Source organism: Podarcis cretensis, assembly GCF_951804945.1.
Source record: "Podarcis cretensis genome assembly, chromosome: 4".
NCBI lineage: Eukaryota > Metazoa > Chordata > Lepidosauria > Squamata > Lacertidae > Podarcis > Podarcis cretensis.
The window spans coordinates 72,442,847-72,448,846 of record NC_137173.1 but is presented as its reverse complement, the minus strand read 5'-3'; the positions used below and the strand labels follow the sequence as shown (position 1 = coordinate 72,448,846).

General features: G+C 39.3%; 1 long non-coding RNA gene across 3 annotated transcripts in view; it reads right to left on the bottom strand.

Annotated features, from left to right (window-relative positions):
• Positions 1-5,443: 5,443 nt before the first annotated feature.
• Positions 5,444-6,000, bottom strand: part of LOC307214359 — a 55,522-nt gene continuing 54,965 nt past the window's right edge. For all 3 annotated transcript variants that reach the window (XR_013837970.1, XR_013837971.1, XR_013837972.1), the window contains 2 exons: positions 5,917-5,984; positions 5,444-5,727 (listed from right to left, as the gene is read on the bottom strand). This is a non-coding gene — a long non-coding RNA (uncharacterized lncRNA). The remainder of the gene's footprint in view (positions 5,728-5,916; positions 5,985-6,000) is intronic.

The window sequence follows — 6,000 nt, the reverse complement described above, 5'->3', positions numbered from 1 at the left end:
GCTTGGACAGTGGAGGTAGAATACAGCTACATGGTTAGCAGCCATTCATAGTCTTATCCTACATGAATTTGTCTAATCCTCTTGAGGGAGCAAATTCCATGCAATGTGGTAAGAAGTACTTTCTTTTGACTTTCTTGAATCTTCCAACATTCAGCATCATTGGATGCCCAGAAGTGAAACTTTTCTCTATACAGTGGTACCTCGGGTTACATATGCTTCAGGTTACAGACGCCTCAGGTTACAGACTCCGCTAACCCAGAAATAGTACCTCGGGTTAAGAACTTTGCTTCAGGATGAGAACAGAAATCATGCTCTGGTGGTGCGGCAGCAGCGGGAGGCCCCATTAGCTAAAGTGGTGCTTCAGGTTAAGAACAGTTTCAGGTTAAGAACCAACTTCCAGAATGAATTAAGCACTTAACCCGAGCTACCATTGTACATTTTATCCATGACAGACATAATTTTATAAACTTCTATCATGCCACCTCTCACGTGCCTTTTCCCTAAACTAAAAAGTCCTAAATGCTGCAAACATTGATCCATCTTCTCTAATATTTTGCTCGCCCTTTCCCAACTCTACAATATCCTTTTTGAGGTGAGGTGACCAGAATAGTCTACAGTATTCCAAGTGTGGTCACACCATCAAAACAGTTATCAATAGCTCTGTTCAGTCATTTGGTACCAATGAGTACCGAATGTGTAATAGGGTTTCTGGATGGTGCAGCTTGCTGCTTCCTAGACACCAATATGCCACTCCATGGTGTCGATTTGAAGAGAGCCTAGGTATAAAGGGAACTGCCATCTATTGAGTGAGACACTTGGGTCCACCTAGCTCAGCAGCAACTCCCCAGGGTTTCAGGCAGAGCCTACCTGGAGATGGCAGGGATTAAACCTGGGATCTTATGCATGCAATGCAGTTATTCTATCTCAGAGCTACAACCCTTCCCAAACAAATGTTGTAAGTACATCTTGATGTACATGCATTGGGTTCCCTGCTTAGGGATACAAACTTGAATCGAAGAGGCCTGATGGCATGTTATATGGACATTTCCCCCATTTATGTGTCGGAGAAGTGAGGTTTCTGCTCTTTGAATGGACAGTCTATCCCTGTGTGGCATTTCAGCCTGTCGACAGACAATTTGTTATACTTAAAATCTCATCCCTATAGAACTATGCCCTTTGATAGCCTAACAGCCATTGCCTAGGGTGAACTTCATTCTGGTGAAAGGCAGGTTTCTTGTCATGCTGTTACTTGTAGCAATAAGCACTCTTTAGATTTTAACTTCTTTGTTTTGCCCCTAACATTAATGTAACCAGGGCCACCAGGGGAAATCGTAAAGAAGGTATAATTAACATTTCAAAATAATGCCTTGGTAATATTATATATTTATGTTTAATAAACTCTGGAAGTTTAAACAATTTTGTAATAAATACACATTACTGTGTTTCACATTACAGGGTAGAGACGCTAGGCTATAACTATGCAAAGGGGCTTTGTTTTTGTTCCTCTTTAAGCAATCTTGCCAGCTAGGTTGTTGCTAATCCCACTGGAGACTGAGAGCGGCTTCTGACATTCTGAACATGAGACATTGACGTTCTGTGATGTCTCTTCTGCAACCGACTGGTGATCTCGCTTGTTATGTCTGGAAATGATCTCTACAAGAAAATTGCAGAGGCCGAAGTCATGTCTATAGCTCACATAACTCAATGTGCAAAACCTTCAGACATCACATACAAGCCTTGGCCCTGGAATGGAGAAATGAGTGTGGAGGTGGTTAGCAGAATTTGCATTGTAACATCCAAAGTAGTACTGAGAACTGAGGAACAGAAATCTGTACTCACTAAATACATAATCTGGTAACACGCTGGTATGTATTCTACTGCAATGGGTCATGTTTGAGGCTGCTTTGAAGGCTCAAACTTTGATTTTTTTAAAAATAAAAAATATAGCTGCTAGATTGCTGATAGTTATAGTTGCCTGAAATATACTTCATCACTTTTGAAACAGCCTACCTGGGTTAACGTAAGTTTCTAAGCATGACTCAGTGTTGGTTTTAATTAGTCCGCTGACAAAACCTATCCACTAATTTCTCAAAAGTGTTGCTTCCCTGTGAAAGAGGCTTTATTTTTTTAACTCATGCTCAGAATGCTTTAGAATTTCCTGAGAATGTCTTTAGGATTTGGGGAATGAAAGGTTGAACTTACTTTACTGTTGCAAGGTGGCTATGGATGGTGTGTGTTTTTTCCTCTCTCTTTCAGTTTAGCATTTGTGCAGCACTCTGCAGCCTCCCTGGTTGCTTGCACTTCCTAATCTGAAAAAGTCGCATGGGAGGAGTTACTCCATAAATTTCAAGCATGGGAAAGCTGGGCAGGCCAGCTACCTTATGCTTGAGATCAGTGCACTTGCTGATGCTGTTTTTATGGGAAGTCCATTCTCTTTAACCTTCAAAGAAAAACTTTCTACACTCATATGTTTAAAAGTAAGAAAGTTTCACTTAAAAGAAAAATAACAACAATCAGCAGCTGAAAATGACGTGGTTTTTTTTTTTTTTTTAAGTAAAGGCATGCAGCCAGGAAGGCTGCAGAGTGCAGATCACTAGAGAGATTATTTGCAGAATGAAAGAAAGAACGCTTATCTTGGCCACTTTGAAAGCAAGGCAGGCACAAGAAAGCTCTGCACCACCCATGAGAATTTTACCAAAAAAATTCCTCTCCCATTGATAAAGAAACAAAGTGGTAAAGAAACAAAGAAATGTGGGAAAATTTTTCAGCACAGTACTAATTTTAACCTATAAAGCTTAGGTTTTTCAGGGACCATTTGTGTATTCACAGGTCTGAACATGCACTGACATCATCTGAATAAATCCCATTTAAGATGTTATCATCTGCAAAGGTTAAGCAGGTGGTGATGAAAGATCAGGCCTTCTTGGTAGTTGGGCCATGACTCTAGACTGCTATTCTTTAGTAGTTATATTTATTAAATTTGTATTCACAAAATGTTTAGGGGTACCCTGTGTTCCCCCCCCCCCCAGAAAAAAGCACTGATTGATTGGATGAATTAATGAAATAGAAAAGAAGAACTTTGACCCATCTTTTCCCATTCAAAACTGCCCACATTATTCTTCTCTGTCTTATATATAGTAATTGGTGGATGTATCACATTTGAACAATGTATTATGCTCAGTTTTCCAAATCAAAACAGCGTTACTTTAACTAGAAAACCAGCAACATTTGAGAGGACTGCTACATTCTAGCTGTTCATCCACGAATCTGAAGATGGAATCCCTAGTCAGATTTCTTCCTTTATTACCCTGAAACCAGATGGGACTGAGGGCAACTGTTTCACCTCTCCAGGAGTTCATTAAATTAAACCACATCATTCTAGGGTTCTATGTCCTGTCTAGAGAGTAAGAGAATTAGAGCCAGAGCTATTCAAAGGATAGGCAGACTAATGAATGCTTGAAAACTCTCCAGATTTCTTGAGAAGAAATATGACTAATTTGTTTCCCTGGGCAAAGAGCCACCATTTTGACAGGAACTTGCCACTTGAGGCAGGTACACTTATCCAGTAGGTGGACAAATTTTGATCTGCTTGAAAACTAATTGCACATCATGAAAAATGCATATAGGGACAAATAGGGATAAACCATAAAGAAATAGTCAGGCTTTTCCCTATAGATAATAAGCATTCACAATTGCTATATTTGAAAACAAAATTTCCAAAACACTCTGATGGATCAGAGTGGAACAAGGGGAGTGCAAATTTCTTCCTGCTTTTCTATCACTTCTGGGTTTTTGTTGTTGTTGTTTGCTTTTAATGCTTATTTTACAAAGTTGTAAACCACTTAGAGGGGTTTTCTTTTCTTTTTACAGCCAAGTGGTGTATAAGGTAAAGGGGTAAAGGGACCCCTGACCATTAGGTCCAGTCGTGACCGGCTCTGGGGTTGTGGCACTCATCTCGCTTTACTGGCCGAGGGAGCCGGTGTACAGCTTCCAGGTCATGTGGCCAGCATGACTAAGCCGCTTCTGGCAAACCAGAGCAGCGCACGGAAACACTGTTTACTTTCCCGCCAGAATGGTACCAATTTATCTACTTGCACTTTGATGTGCTTTTGAACTGCTTGGTTGGCAGGAGCAGGGACCGAGCAACGGGAGCTCACCCCATTGCGGGGATTTGAACTGCTGACCTTCTGATCGGCAAGTCCTAGGCTCTGTGGTTTAACCCACAGTGCCACCCAAACCCCTACCCAAAACCTACATATTATGAAATGGCTTAAACTGGTGACCTTTATTTTGAGGGGGAAACAGCAATATGCCCCCCCTTTTCTGGATCAAGAATGCTTTTCAGATCAGCTTGTTGTACACTGAAACAGAACTATATGAAACTGATGTATCATTGGGACTTGACTCTTATAAGCAGTGCTTTTTCTGGGCGTATGCAGGGGTACGCATCACCCTGAACATTTTGTGAAGCTAAGTTTGGCCTCAATGAGGGGCAGTATTTCAATATGAGTAGGAAAATGAGAGTACCCCCAAACATTTTTTAAGAAAAGAAGCACTACCTATAAGATTAGCAAAAATGTATAGAAACACTACCAATTTATGCTGGAAGTGTAAGGAAAAAGAAGGTACGTTCTACCACATGTGGTGGACATGCAAAATAACAAAAGAATTCTGGGAAATGATATATAATGAATTGGAAAAAAAATGTTTAAGATAACTTTTGTCAAAAAACCAGAGACTTTCTTATTGGGAGTAACAGGAGATGAAATACCAAAGGACTTGAAAAGACTGCTTATGTATGCATCGACAGCTGCAAGAATGCTTTTTTGCCCAAAGATGGAAAGAAGAGAAAGTCCCAACCAAAGAAGAATGGATAACCAAGATGATGGACTATGCCAAAATGGCACAAATGACTGTGAAGATCAGATACCAGTATGATAAGAAATTCAGTAAAGAGTGGGAAAAATTTATAGAGTACCTTAAAGATCACTGTAGATATTTAAAACGTTAGCAGGATTGTTATAACACTTATAATGTAATAAGGCTAAAGTTAAAAATGGATATAAAATGAATTTGAAAAATGTAATTAGATGCAGCAGAAAGAACAGATAAATATTGGAAACCAGGGGGTGGGGGTGGGGGGAAGTCCAGGGATTCAAGTAATCTCAGATGTGTAAAAAATTGGAAATGATTTAAATGCATAGAACACTGTTAAAAAATTAAAAATGATTTTTTTAAAAAAAGAATGCTTTTCAGATCAGGTCCCATGTGACTGCTTTTCCTTCAAAGTATAAGCATCCAATTTAAGCACAGGTTATTTTTTTTTTTTAAAAAAAAGAATAAACAATATCCCAACTGAACAAAATCCTGACTGAATTTTAGAGAAAATCTCACTCACAGTCTTGAGAAACACCTCAGTAGCTTACAGCCAGCACTCATAATATTTTGGAAGTGGTTATGACACCTTTATAACATTTCTTTACAATAAAAAATGCATACAGTTTTGCAATCAAAGCATGCCAAAAGGGAATCACCTGGCTTGGCTGCCTTAAAGCGTAAGCCACAACTTCAATTTGCTTTTATTAAACCACCTCTTTTGCAGTCTATTATGGTAACATTTATAGATCCAAGTCTTGCACATGACTTTGTAGAGTACGTAAGATCTAGAAAACAGGTTTCACAATCCACATTCCATCACGTCCACAAGCACCAGTGGGCATCTTGTTTCTACAATGCAAAAAGTGAAATCCATTGTCTTTCAAGTAACTGTGATAGCAAGACATTTTATTAATTTATTTAGAACACATGTATCCTGCTTTATAACCCAAAGAGATTTTCGAAGCAAGTGACAGAAGATTTGTATGGTTCAGTCACATTAAAGTGTACTATCAGGAAATGAAATAACAGATTTCCTACCTTTCTTCTTGGTCTTCCATGGTCTTCCATGGTTTCACTCTTCAGCTACTGTCTGTGAGGCAGCTTTCCTAGGAAAGACAAGTA